The sequence below is a fragment of the Cydia fagiglandana genome, chromosome 7 (assembly GCF_963556715.1).
Source record: "Cydia fagiglandana chromosome 7, ilCydFagi1.1, whole genome shotgun sequence".
In the NCBI taxonomy this organism is placed as follows: domain Eukaryota; kingdom Metazoa; phylum Arthropoda; class Insecta; order Lepidoptera; family Tortricidae; genus Cydia; species Cydia fagiglandana.
This window is the reverse complement of record NC_085938.1, coordinates 6,593,335-6,608,273: the sequence shown is the minus strand read 5'-3', so window position 1 is coordinate 6,608,273 and position 14,939 is coordinate 6,593,335. Positions and strand designations below refer to the sequence as shown.

At 38.0% G+C, this 14,939-nt stretch overlaps 2 protein-coding genes across 2 annotated transcripts in view; one reads left to right on the top strand and one right to left on the bottom strand.

Moving 5' to 3' along the window:
• LOC134665785 (uncharacterized) overlaps nucleotides 1-7,180 on the bottom strand; it is a 34,959-nt gene extending 27,779 nt beyond the window's left edge. Inside the window, exon 1 of the mRNA XM_063522769.1 lies at nucleotides 6,993-7,180. The gene's annotated coding sequence lies outside the window, so the exon portion shown is untranslated. The remainder of the gene's footprint in view (nucleotides 1-6,992) is intronic.
• The window catches only part of LOC134666185 (Golgi-associated PDZ and coiled-coil motif-containing protein-like), a 77,925-nt gene that overhangs the window by 30,749 nt on the left and 32,237 nt on the right, over nucleotides 1-14,939 (top strand). The gene's annotated exons all lie outside the window — the stretch shown is intronic.

Sequence of the window (14,939 nt, the reverse complement as noted above, 5' to 3'; positions counted from 1 at the left end):
TAAAAAACAATAGCCATCGGTGACAATGAACAGATAATGTAGTAAAATATAAAAGCTGGCATCGTGGCCGCCAGCCGGCAGGAATCTTCCGTTTGTTTTCACATTTGGTCTCATTTCGGGCCCATTAGTTAGGAACGAATTTTTGGAACGATCCTTTATTTCTTATTGCATTTAGATATCCAACAGTTCCACGAGTCCGCATTGACCTTCGTGGTTCATAAATTTGGTGTGTTACGAATGTTAGCGAACCGGCTTCGCCGTGACATTATATTAATCACGACATTAGCATGGTGATTCGCTTTGAATACGCATTAGGAGGCAGTTATCACGGCCCGACATCTCGCAGCGATGTTTTGCGATCCACATGCAAATATTAACGGGTAATGATCTAAAAGCTTTCACGGTGATCGTTAATGTCTACAGAATAAGATATATTATTATTTGAGAATAAACCTTCCTAAATGTAACAGGTAAAAGCTTCTAAACCATAACGGCTCCATCACTTCTGTTGATATTATTTAGGAGAGAGGCATTCTTTAATTGTTCAATTTTTGAAAAATCCATTTCCAATTAACGACAAACATTCCTAGTAATAGGTACATATGGGGCTTAGACAAAGGCATTGCGTTAATTCTCAACCAAGGTGAAAATTAAGACATTGATTCGGTTATTCTTGTAGTTGTCACGTTCATGTTACCTATCTACAAATTGTAAATATGATCTTACATAATATTGGCCACCTGTGCACTTTACTGCAGGACAACCTATAGTCTTTTTAGCTGTGCTGAGTTGAGGTACATGTTCAATTTATTGGTTATCGTTATTTAGCAATTTTACTCCTTTTTTTTATGGACGATTATGATTTTAGGCTCCGTAATACAAAGGCTTTAAATAACTAGTCTAGTCGTGTCTTTGTCTTTTTTTGGACTACATAGGTTTTCCAAACTTCTTGCAATTTACACGCAATTTCGTGTATATTCAAAAAGCAAAGGTTACGAAATGCAAATGCCGGTACTTTCTCTCGTCTCGCAACTGATACGCTGGAAGTATGGAGGTTAAGAAAACATTACATCTCCGTAAGAGATAGGATGCGAAACCCTAATATATGTCACGCTGCGTCTAATCGGGCGAAGTTTGTCTTAGTCAAACGCCTTAATGGGCTCAAATACCTACGGAAGATTAAAATATATTAATGGGTATTAGCTGGAAATGTCCACATTAGATATTATATATATATTTTTATTATTCGATTTTGATTCATTCATCATCATCATATCAGCCCTTTATCGCCCACTGCTGAGCCTCTCATAGGCCTCTCTTCTAGTACGCCACTGGTCCCGGTCCTGAGCTAATCTCATCTAGAAGTGACCCGCAATTTTCCGGATGTCGTCCATCCGACGAGCCAACGGACGCCAGGCGCTTCTTTCATTTGAGAGCTGCCACCATTCTGTTAACATTTTAGTCCACCTGCCATCACTCTGCCTAGCAACATGTCCCGCCCAATTCAATTTTAGTTTGGTAATGCCGAAAGCCACGTCGTGCACCTTGGTGCGGCGGCGGATCTCTACATTCTTTACTCGATCTTGAAGCTCGATACCGAGCATGGCGCGTTCCATGCCTCTCTGTGCTACGCGGATTTTATGCACAGCCCCCTTAGTGAGCGTCCATGTCTCGGCACCATAGGTCATGGTGGGCAGGACACAGGTTAAAGAGGCGAGTCTTCAGGCATTGTGGAATGTTAGCAGGTTTCAGGATGTCCGCTTATTTATTGAATGCCGCCCAACCCAGCTGGATTCTTCTGGAGATCTCCATCTGCTGGTGTGTTTTGTCAAATGATTGATTAATATTTATTTATAAGAAGTTTTAGTCAACTTTTAAGAATTTTGGTCAACTAGGTCAAAAATATAATTATCTTATCTCCTATGTTATGTTATGGGGATAAAAAAAAATTATGACCCGAAATGCACTTGTATGTTCTATCTATACATATACTAGTTAACACTGTGTTAAGCAAGTTAAAGGAGAATGAAACTGGTATTTGTTTATATAAATGTAAGACATTATCTGTCGCGCCCAGGACGCGCGGGAGTTGTTTGTGGAACAAATACAAAACACTTGTGGCGCGGGAGCACTAGCCACCGCCGCCGTGTTTGCTCAGGGTTCTCGCATGGCTCGCGATCCGATGGCAAAGCCCTCGACTACCACGCGGACACTTGGGATAGGTTGTTGTTATACAAACAACTAAACTGGCTCACTTACACTCGCACTTGAAACCATTACGAGGCTCACGCTTTGCCAAACCTCTTATAGCTTGTTATACGTAATGTAGCGGATGCAATAGTGATATACGTACTGGTATTGAACAAACCGCAGGATACTTAATCACTCCCTGCGTTTATTGAGCTGTGCGATTTACCGGCGAAAGTCTCGAGGCACTGAATACGTTCCGCGTATGAACAATATTTATGGAGCTTAATTATAAATTGGACACTGCGGATTGAATTCGCTTTGTAGAACGTGTACTTCCCGCAGGGAGTAATGCCGCACAGCCGCACTAATAACAAGTTTCATATTTTAATAAAGACATTGAAATGTCATTTGTTTAACTCGCTACGTTTTTGTTTCATAGTCATCGATTATATTATATCGATATCGATTATAGCTAATATTCATGTTTTGAAGCTCACATAATTAACACCACCTCGATTGCTTGCGATGAAGCCCTTACCCAACTGATGCTTAAGGCCCTACATGATAATTATGATATCTCACTTACGTATTCCGATTGACCTATTAGTATATATAGTAACAGTCAATTATCGTATTTTACGTAACTAGCCGGCTGTAATTGGCAATTGAAAAAGTTGAGATTTATTGACGATCAAAGGTTCCTTCAAACGTTTCCTTGACCGGTATGAAATCATCGGTGTTGCAGCGCTAACGAGTGTTTGCTCTGGTGCTGCCCTTCACTCGAGCGCTGTCCCACGTCGTTATGCAATGATAGGGCTACAGGCCCCGGCGGCAGCTTCTAGGGACCCTGCTACCGGTCTCACTAATAATTAGTTCTAGTTTATGTCGTGTTGACGATTATGATATCAGACGCGGAGGCGGCCGTGCAGCGTTGGAATGTTGTTGCAACTGCTTTTCGAGAGCAGGCGATGGAAGTCTTAGACGAGCTAATGCAATTGCGCTCTTATAGCTCTCAGTGCGATCTCGATGTCACAGTTATATTGGTTCGTTTGATCATTCGGTTCGTCCGCACTTAGTAAGCAATAGGAATACACGGCCAACGTTGCACTGCACAGCGCTTCGCCAGTTAACTAATGTCGCCCCACTAATGTCTTGATTTATGCTTTCGGCCCTAGGTTCGTTCACTTTACTCGATGAGAATTCTAATTAAATCGGTTCTGGACTCTGTGACATCCTTAAATTCTGAAGGGGATTTAATAGTTGATGCTTTTTACTAGCAGTGCCACTTTACAAAGATCAAAGTTTAAACTTTACGCCTCGGGTTCCTGCTTGACGCGTAGGTAATTGAAATATGATCTTAGCTTTATGCACAGACAGAGTCGATGGATCATTGTTACAAAGACAAACATCAATCGATCAATCTTCTTAGCTCCTTGGATATTTAGACAATTAAGACTATTGCAAAATCAATGCTTACAGTTGTCGCTCCAAGTGCTAAAAATTAACATAATATTTATGACAGCTCGTTTAGTTTAATGTAAGAAATATGAATATTAATGTGTAGGTATAATGTAGATCAAAATGACTGAAAGTTTATGTAGGTAATACCTATCAGGCTAGTCCTAAAGCTACTATAGTTACTAGTTCCTGTACCTATCATGCAGTGATCGGTGGGATATGAATTATTGCATTTTGATAGTACAGTCAAGGAATTTAAATTCCGACCCATTTCGTACTTTGTCACAGTGACAATCAATATGAAAGCCGCTAGAGACCTCATACGGTTGTCACTGTGACAAAGTACGAAATGGGTCGGAATTTAAATTCCTTGACTGTACGTTTAATACCTCTCACCTAGATTCATACATATATAGGACTATTTAATTTACCGGCTTCGGCTATGAAACGGAGAGGTTTGGCAAGCGTCCTCTATCTGATATATATCAGAAGTTTATTGCCTAATACTGTATTTTATTCGCCATTAAATATATAATTAATGTGCCAATTTAGTGCACATCAAGTAAATCTTGTAACATATGAATCGAGTACGAAATGGGTTAGTACCTAGTTAGTAGTTTACTATTGCTTAAAATAGCAAGTTTATGGATCTTACTCGGATTAACTTTCGAAATTCGGCATAAACTGATTGCAAAAATATTCAAGGGGCAAATGAAAACTAATTTCTTTGTAAAGCGTTTTACATCTCGCGCGTTGGTTTTTTTCATTTATCATGTATTTAATCCTTCATTAAATAATACCTATATATCATTGTGCCTGTTGAATTTATCTAAGTATACTTATAGATTTATAGGTACGATGAGCTACGTAATGTAACATGAATCTGTTTATTCAATGTCCGACATATCTATTACGCAAAGTTAACTTGATTGTGTATTAAACGGCAATACGATTGATAGATGGTCTTGACATCCAGGATCGTGTCAGTTTTGATAAATGGTTGTGATGAGTCCTTTGCCTTTCCTGTGGAACTATATTAAGTTATACTTATATAGTTTGCAACGTTTACGTCAATACAAGCAAGTGTGCTTTTATAGCGTGTGTGCAAATACATATATGTATTATTAGCCTTTGCGGTCTTCCTCTCAATAAATCTTTTACCGTGACGGTACGCATGACCTTTTGCCCCTTTAACCACGACGTCGTTTACAATTGGTCGTAAAGAATAATATATTTTTTTAATGTGACGTTTTTGCTCAGACCCATAAATTTTGACAAAATTACCATAATTTTTGTTTGCTTATTTTTTAACTTGTATTAAGAGCTTTTTTAAAATCATTAAGTAGTCTCAGCATCTTATTTTATTAGAATTTAACCTTTACGACGCCATGTCAAACACAAAAGTTGTCACTCAGACGCCACGTCACCGAAGTGTCAAAACTGAAATTGAACTTTATGCATATATTTATGGTCTGGGTTGCTCTGTGGTCTGTGACCGATTAATCCGTCTTTGGCGTTGGACCTGCGCTGCGTATATATCGGTCATTGGCGTCCAAAAGGTTAATTAAAAAGTCGAAAAATGACGTAGATAAGTACTTAAATTTAAATGTACAGTGAGCTGTAAATTTGCATGCACTTTTCAGTTGACTGTAACTACACCAGAATTAAATTTGTAATCTCGTGTTCTGGTCTGAGCTAATGGCTAACATTACCGTTCAATATTGTTCATTTCTATGCATGTACATGTACATATACATGTGCCAAATTTCTGGTCTATCAGAAAAAAATAATTAACCTGTATAGACTTTCAAGTCTATGGATGCCTAGAAGTGCAATAGTTATTTGTTTTACAAGGGGGCAAAGTTGTTGTTTAACCGCTCGTGCTAATATTGATACCCGAGCAAGCGAAAGATTCCAAAATTGAACCACGAGCGTAGCGAGTGGTTCGTAAAATGGAATCTTGAGCGTTGCGAGGGTATCAAAGCACGAGGGTTAAACAAAATTTGCCCCTGAGTGAAACACAAAATTTTTCACCACACCAACCCGAAGCAAATGTTCTTCCTCGCGTTATCCCGGCATTTCGCCACGGCTCATGAGAGCCTGGGGTCCGCTTGTCAACTAATCCCATGATTTGACGTAGGCAACTAGTTTTTACGAAAGCGACTGCCATCTGACCTTCCAACCCAGAGGGTAAACTAGGCCTTATTGGGACTAGTCCGGTTTCCTCACGATGTTTTCCTTCACCGAAAAGCGACTGGTAAATATCAAATGATATTTCGTACATAAGTTCCGAAAAACTCATTGGTACGAGCCGGGGTTTGAACCCGCGACCTCCAGATTGCAAGTCGCACGCTCTCACCGCTAGGCCACCAGCGCTTCACCAACCCGAAGCAAATATCAAATGTAAATTATCAAACAAAATTAAACCAAATCAAATCCAAATGAATGTTATTAAATATTTATCATCCAAAATCATCATGTAAAAGTCAATTCCACCAGTAAACATAAGAAAACAACTCAAAATTGCATTTGATTACTTTGCCTCACATGTGAATAAAATGCAACTTTGCTATCAGTTTTTGAAGTGCAAAATAAGCCTTTCCAAGCTGGTGTGGTGAAAAAACTATTGGCTTTATCAAAATACTCTTGTCTCTTCACCCCAGTCAATGATTTATTCTTTAATGTAGTTTTTACGTTAGTACGCAATTAGCATTTTCTTAATTACCTACTCTTTAACATTAATTATGGTTATCCACCCCATCATCAACAATTTTATTACAGTTGTAAAATGTAAGCCTGAACCGCAATTATCATTACTCTTTCTATAGCGTCATCTTAAAAGTATTATGCCTATTTGACTAACCACAAATTAAGATTCTAATTAGTAATTTAATATACAATAATTCTATATTTGTCATTTTCTAAGGTCGTCATAATTTAGCGGTTGCAGATAAAAGCGAATTTTATTGCTCAAGCTCATGATGCATAATTAATAATTATGAATATGAATCTTTTATAATGACTTTGTTTATGTTTTATGCTAAGTGGATTTCATAAGGAAAATAATTATTTATATTTTTTCCTGATCAAAAGTTGTTTCAAAATCCTAAGCTTAGTAACCAAACTATTTAAAAGGAGTAAAATATTTTAATTGCAGTGCTTGGTAAATATAATTAAAAAAAATACTTACCAAAAATATAATGTTAATATATTTTAAATTACCGTGGCGTCGTTAAACACTATCCTTTTCCTTAAAATTAACGTAAAGTAAACAATTGATATTCGCACGTCGGATGCACGCGCAATCAAAACACACAACGCTAGTGATAAGATAACACACCGACCTAGGGTTGCTTCAGAGGCGCAGGTTATCCTAGGGCTTCACAATCACTGTCACTGGTCATCACACGTGAACTCGCGTGTCTGTGGGCAAGGATGCGCGACAGGTGCGCGCGCCGCAGCATCCGCAGCGGCTGTGGCGCCGGCCGCCTGCGCGGGCGCAGCGCCACGCGCCACGCCCCGTGCGTGCGACGTGCGTGGTTCGCGCTTCTCGCTCGCCTGAAGCCTGAACTTGCAGTTTCAATTCAAATAATAAGTAACCGCTAATTAGATTTTTCATGGACCTCATGCTGTCTTAATGTGCAAAAAATAGTATTATTTTATTATATCACTTTGCCGAAACCAAAACAATTATACATATTTCCCTGTATAGAGGTATGCTCGTATGGAATAGTTCATATTCATATGGCCTGGTTCATGTGTTAGCCATAAGCGATGTTTTTTTTTAATCCTTATGAATTAAGCGAGTTTTTAGATATGTCATTATTTTTTTATTCGCCACATTCTTTAATGAAACGTATTCATTCGACAACAGGCGCTCACATAAAAGGTAAATGTCTCTTAACATAGAATCCTGTAAAGTTAAACTATGCAATTTGAGAGTTTATATTTGTACAGTCACCTGCAATAATATGTTACTCTTCGAAGGCCACAAAAATATCTGACACTGTCTTATTTGTAGAGCCATAAGAGCGTGTCACATATTTTTGCGGCCTTCGAAGAGTAACATACTATTGCAGGTGACTGTACTTAATTTTATGTGTATTGTGGCAGCTTTTATATGGAAGCTTAATTACTGGGTGTTTACTAGTTTTACTACTGCAATAACTTTAATAGGTACTAGCTTTCTAAAAAACACCTAGAGAAAGGACTATAAAATAAAGCCATGAACACTAAATTATACCAGGCACATTCACTTCACACTCTTGGAAATGCACGCAGATAGTAAGAATAAGAATTTACCATTGATATTTTCTTCTAATATTCTCACTTTACGATTTTGAGTGCGTGAGAAAAGCCGAAGCCGAAACCTATAAATTGTAAATTGAATTTACTAAATGAGTCCCTTGATTAGGCGCTAATTAAGAAAACACGGTACTGAATGTGAGTAATGTTAGTTTTATGGTGAAATGACGTCGCGTGTGTTTGTATGCGGTGTAGTTGATTCAAACACTTGTGTTGCATCATGTCGTAAATATTAAACTTCTCAAATGCCCCATTCGATAAACGTAATCAATATTGGTTCTGTTGCTACTTTCAATTACATGCACGCTTTCCCTTCAATGTTTTCATTGGTGCAAATGCAAATATACCTACTTATAAGTAGCCATCATCAAGTGTAAGTTATGAATGATTTGGGTCAGGCAGCATCCATATACGTGGCCAGAAAACGCAATTGAATGCCTTAAGAATATGATTGTATTGTACTGATTTATCACTGCGGAATTATGCTATGTACCTACTAAATTCATTGTATAAATATGTGTGTGTATTTGCTTCACGCGAATACTTGGAAGGCTTACTTGAACCACTTATCGTGACAGACATCTTGACGTTATATCTGCTTGAATGATATGTTTGGAGACATTTTTAAATTAATAAAAGAGCCAAACTATAAAAATAACATTTAAAGCTAATCAATGATTGCACATCAACATCGCAGAATACGAAGAAAATAATTCGAACCTCAGGAAAATTCGGCGGAGACATCGCTCAAGATGACACTAAATTTGTCTCAAACAAAGTCTACGTACCTATGAGTTTTGCATAGATTCCGCGGTTTTACCGACATTGGCGTCGGTGTTCTTTGCACAAGTTGATAAGACAATATTCTTTTTGATAAGAAGGAGACTAGTACAGGCAAATAAGATTAATCATATATCTTGAAGCATGAAAACTTCGACGCAACTTGAGCGTCGATTTTTCCAAGACCCGATTTCTTTTATCTTTACATGACCATTTTTTTTTCTAGTCCTCGCTAACGCCCATCCGCTTGGCAAGTTTTATTGAACGGCATTGCCGTCCGTGCAAGAATGGGGACTTGTATTGCAATTAGCCAATTACAATTTTCGATTACCGCGAACCGTGTCCACAGCCGGCTGCTCTCGACAGGTTTTGTAGGTTCTGCCTTACGGGAACAGAGCACGGGTGGTCAATTGGCCTTTCCTGGCTTTGGTTTCGCATGGTTTGCGCGAGCGCAAATCGTGTTGAAAACCAGTGTATCTTGCCCTCAACTCAACATGCAACCATAATTGACCGAATTGAAGCATACTTACATGTACATAATTGATTCGGCTTAGCCTTCCATATTGCTTACACCTCAGGGTTTTGTTTTTGAGATTCAGGTGATAACTACTACTGTGCTCTCCGAATACATGCAGTTGCTATTATTTTTGAGATCCCTACCCTAGAAATTATTCCGGCTCGCGCGAGTCGAACGTTTGCTTGCATTCGCCAATCGGTGAGAATGAGAACAGCCCCTTTAAAGTAAACTCGCGTCTCTGTGGATTATTTATCGCGCATAATTATAACTTTGGATATTGGATTATTAAATACTGTTAACACCATTATCGATGACATCTTGGCAGGGGCTCAATTCGATATGTTTCAGTGGCAGCACGTAACATCGGTGACAGACTGTGTAGTTTTGCTTTATTAATAGTGAGTTTTGGGTTTCTGTATCAGAAACTTGACAATTATACAGCTGTCAACAAACAATCCCGAATTGTGATCTAGAATATTCCGCGTGTGTGGATATCGCGTCCCTTACAGTGCATGGGTGCAGATAACGATTAGGTACTGTACGGACGTCCCTGACTATCTATGCATTAAATTTTTCAATTGGCACGATTTATGATCAAATCACCTGTACGCCTGTTGATAATTGTATATTATTTGTAAAATTCGGATTCCATACCCATAAACACTTTATACAGGAATCCGTCAGTTTTATGATCGATGCGGTTTGTAATGTAGGTTTTACAACCATGTCCAATTGAAGTTACAAAGCTTAGATTGGACAGTTTAGATTGGAATGGAGATTGCTAGTTTTGTCGTATTAATGAATACACTTGTGATTTATGAGCCATCTCAGGCTCTTAAAGCCGTAATAACTCTAACAGTAAGCACTTACAACGTCCAGTGCAGTTACCCTCGTTGCCAATAAGTGTTACTAACCTATCGGGCAAGTTTTTTCTCTTCACCAAAAAAGCGTCCTCATATTTTTTAAACAGTTTTATTCGCACGTTTAGTTATCTGACTGCCAAACCAAAAAAGAAGGGATAAAAAAATCAAATAGGCGGATTGCACTGGCGGCCATTATTTATTAGTTCTCAATACCCATTTAAAATCATTTTGAGTTTTTTAGGGTTCCGTACCCCAAAAGGAAAAAAGGAACCCTTATTAGGATCACTTTGTAGTCCGTCCATCCGTCTGTCTGTCTAGAACTTTATCTCGGGAAAGCGTGGAGGTATCGAGTTGAAAGCCCCTTGACGCTGAAAAAATTGAACCTCTATGTTAACGTGAAAAAAAGATACGGCCCTAAAAATTTAGAGTTGGTATCACTGTCGCCAATACTTATTTAGCGGCGAGTCACCACCATTTGCAAATGTAAGTAGATTGCATCTTCTCTTCTGTAGATTTATAAGTCACGCGCTAGGGAGTTCGTGCCTTGAAATTGCTTTTATAACAGTCAATACCTTTCGCATTGACTTGCATCAATTTATTGGTTGTATCGATCTGGTTTTACTTGCGGTCACGGGCAGGCTGCTCTTGTTAAGTAAATGTAGTTTAAAATCTTCACGTTACTTTGTTTTGTGCTTCACGAAATGATTCCTCATAATTCCTCTACGCATTTTGATTAAGCATTAGTTTAAATTGAAATATAAACACCTTTAACTTAAGCTCATTGCCGTTGAGGTTTAATTTAAATCTTGAATTTAAGTAAGTAGTAAGTATACTTAGTAGATTTTGTTTGAAAATAACTTTCGGGCACAGAAGAGACAATTTTTTGTTATTTGGTATATGTATAGGTAATAAGTATCCAGTGTAGCATGTCTCTTCATCCATACTCCTTATTACGTGTATGTAAATGAATAATTATCTTTAGCGTCATTCGTAAAGATACTAACGATTGTGAGACATTAATGTTCTGTTCGTGACATCTAATACGGCTAACCTAACTTTACCGGTCTGCCAAGTGCCAATACTATGTAATTGGAACGTCTAAAGGGTCTAGCCGTGTTTGTATGGGGCATCGGCCCCAGAAGCCAAATTGATTGCCGTTTTGCCAATTTATTAGGCCAGATGTAAGATGCTATTTCACCAAAAAAATAACCCTAAAATGCTGCAGGTTTTTGAGAAAATAAAAAAAAAAGAAATTTGGTTTTCATTTTTTTTTATCTAAACTACCGAACCGATTTTTTTGTAACTTATACACATTATGTAAGTAATCTAGATGAATTATTAAAAAAATAATGGAGTTTCAAATATCCTTATAACTAGTAATATTTTCACTTTTAATTTTTCAAAAAATTTTTTTTTATATTTCCGAAATAGGGACACCCACCAATTTTGGGTATTTTATGTATAAATTAATGTTCTATAACATATATTTTTTTCAAAAATATTCATTTGGCTCAACAGGGTAAAAATACCGTATGTATGTATGTAATGTATGAACAGACACAACCGGGAGAACTCCCGGTCCCATATCGACCACCGCGCCGCTCTGTACGAATTTGAATTTCGAACGTAACAAATTGCTAAAATGGACTATAATATAGTCTATAATAGCCGCATACAGCCAATAATAATAATATTATTATATATTATATTATTAATATCTCCTTGGATATCACGGGCCTATAATCCCGGTTTTTTGATAGGCTTGCGTGGGGACACAGATCCAACACGTAGAGGCCCCTTGGAGAGCTTTAATGTCATGTAGAACGCCTGCTGGAACCCGTTCACAGGTGCAACAATAGATACCCATGAACCGGTCTCAGCAGGCATTGGGACTATTGTAGCAAAAGTGAATAGTATAACGGTCTATGGATTGAAGTTTGGGTGGACTATTATTAATATTATTATTATTGGCTGTATGCGGCTTGGTTGTCGTCGCGTCACGAAATTAAAAAACCGGCCAAGTGCGATTAGGACTCGCGTTTCTAGGGTTCCGTACATAAGTCCGACTCACGCTTGACTGCACATTTCTAATAGGTTTTCCTGTCATCTATAGGTAAAGAACTATTTTGAGTATTTTTTTTCAAAATTTTAGACCCAGTAGTTTCGGAATTAAAGGGGGGGAATGGTCATTTTTTGGCTATTTTCTTAAATAACTTCGAACCTATGTATTTTAAAATTATATAAAAATATGTCCATCTTTGGGTCACGAATTTACATATGTGTACCAAATTTCGACTTAATAGGTCCAGTAGTTTCCGAGAAAATAGGCTGTGACAGACGGACGGACAGACAGACAGACGCACGAGTGATCCTATAAGAGCTTACGTTTTCCTCTAAGGACAGCGGGCTTTTTTCTATATAATCAATCGCATATTCTCGAAGACGTTTGCAGATATTGCTAAGAACGTAGCTATAGTTAGACCGTAAAAAGTATGCAGCGATGTTGATAGCCCACGCAGTGCAAGTGTCATTTTAAACGTCAAACTTCTATGAAATTATGACGTATACTTAACACTTACACTGCGTGGGCTATCAAATACGCTGCAGACTTTGTTTGGTGCGACTTTATTAATGTAACGATCTTGGAGATTTTGAAAATATTTTGTGTATAATCTCCTTTTTTTCCATTGCAAGATCAATATCAACGCAGCTCATATTAAAACGGAACTTTTTAGTGAGCCGCGTTTCCCGCCTTTTTATTTTTTTATTTCGTGACGCGACGACAAGCAAGCCGCATACAGCCAATAATAATATAGTCCATTTTAGCAATTTGTTACGTTCGAAATTCAAATTCGTACAGAGCGGCGCGGTGGTCGATATGGGACCGGGAGTTCTCCCGGTTGTGTCTGTTCATACATTACATACATACATACGGTATTTTTACCCTGTTGAGCCAAATGAATATTTTTGAAAAAAATATATGTTATAGAACATTAATTTATACATAAAATACCCAAAATTGGTGGGTATTACGGAAATATAAAAAAAATTTTTTTGAAAAATTAAAAGTGAAAATATTACTAGTTATAAGGATATTTGAAACTCCATTATTTTTTTAATAATTCATCTAGATTACTTACATAATGTGTATAAGTTACAAAAAAATCGGTTCGGTAGTTTAGATAAAAAAAAATGAAAACCAAATTTCTTTTTTTTTAATTTTCTCAAAAACATGCAGCATTTTAGGGTTATTTTTTTGGTGAAATAGCATCTTACATCTGGCCTAATAAATTGGCAAAACGGCAATCAATTTGGCTTCTGGGGCCGATGCCCCATACAAACACGGCTAGACCCTTTACTGCAGTACACGAAAATGTAAGCCTTATTTATGGCATGCAATATGCCGCCGCTGCTGTGCGAATTCCTAACCCATATAGCTTTCCAGTTGGTCCATTTAAGGCCAAGTTAGATGAAGGCAATAAAAACATAGGTGCTCGCTCCTCGTTCGACTAGGGATTGCTCTGGCCGATTGATTACCAAGCTCATTCTCTTTAAACGAGTGTATGAACCAGTGGAACAGTGGCCTCATGATACCTAATACCTAATTGTGTAATCGGATGGCACTTAAGTGGTTTGCTGTTAGGCTGCTCTCGTTAAACTTGGAATAGCACTCTCGGTTAAGCGATCTCGATTTCACCGCGCTACGCCGATTTATGCATCTACGAAGCCTCGCCGGCGGCTTCAGTGGAAGAATTGCCAGCAGTTACAATTACAATTTTATTGCGATGCGAAAAAGCTGCTTTACTAGTTACTGCCATTCCATGTCAGTTAATAGATGCAATCTCCTTTTTGCCCCGCTTAAGACACCGTGAAAGATCTCAGAGGATTATACCGGTGGTTACATTCATGTATTTCTTATTCACTACTTAGGACGAAATTCTCGTCGTACATATTTCATTGTATATTGAAATGTTTCGTATGTCTACGTGCGTGTTAACTTATCTTGATATAAGGTAAGCGAATAAATTGAGAGTGGGCCCTGTTAGCGAGCTGGCCATTAATTTCAATTGATGTTATATCTGTCGGTGCGAGATTTTGCAAAATCGTGCGTGTCTCGACAACAAGTTATGATAATTGTGAGCATGAGTTCACCGTCGTTGACAGTGTAAACGTAAGGCAGGTTACACACGGTGTCTGAAGTTGCAATACAGTATAACCGAGTTTAACTGCTATAGCTGTGGGCATAAAAGGATAACAAAACGCATTTAGGTGACTGTTGTCATTGGGTTAAAGTTTTTACAGACGTAATAGTTACCGAAATGTTAAAAATAAGTTAAACTTTGACACAATGATACTTATGAGTCTAAAAACTATTCGAGTCTTAAAGGGTGAGACTTCAGTCTTTACCAACCCTACTTGCTACATTGTTACAGTCGTAAACCGAAGTGCAATATCAATCAGGAAACATCGAAATTTACGAGTCATATAAAACGAGCGATTTATCAACACTCCACGTTATGGCGTTATGGGATTTACAATAACAGGAATACATTCCTGCCGGTCCAGCTGTTGCGTCTCAATACTGCGGGCAGAGAAATAATAAATCTCACGGACAGATTCAGGACTAAATTAACAAATAAGTACAGTCGCCGTCAAAGAAGTCGTATCCATGAAAGGGAACTCAAAAATAATGTTATCTGATCTGAACACACTTTAGCTTGTCAAGAATAAGATCGTGTTTTCGAGCGCCAATGAATATCTGATGGTAATTGTACAAGTCTTGTATGTTTACTGTCAAAACTTTAGCCCACGAGCACAATTATAAT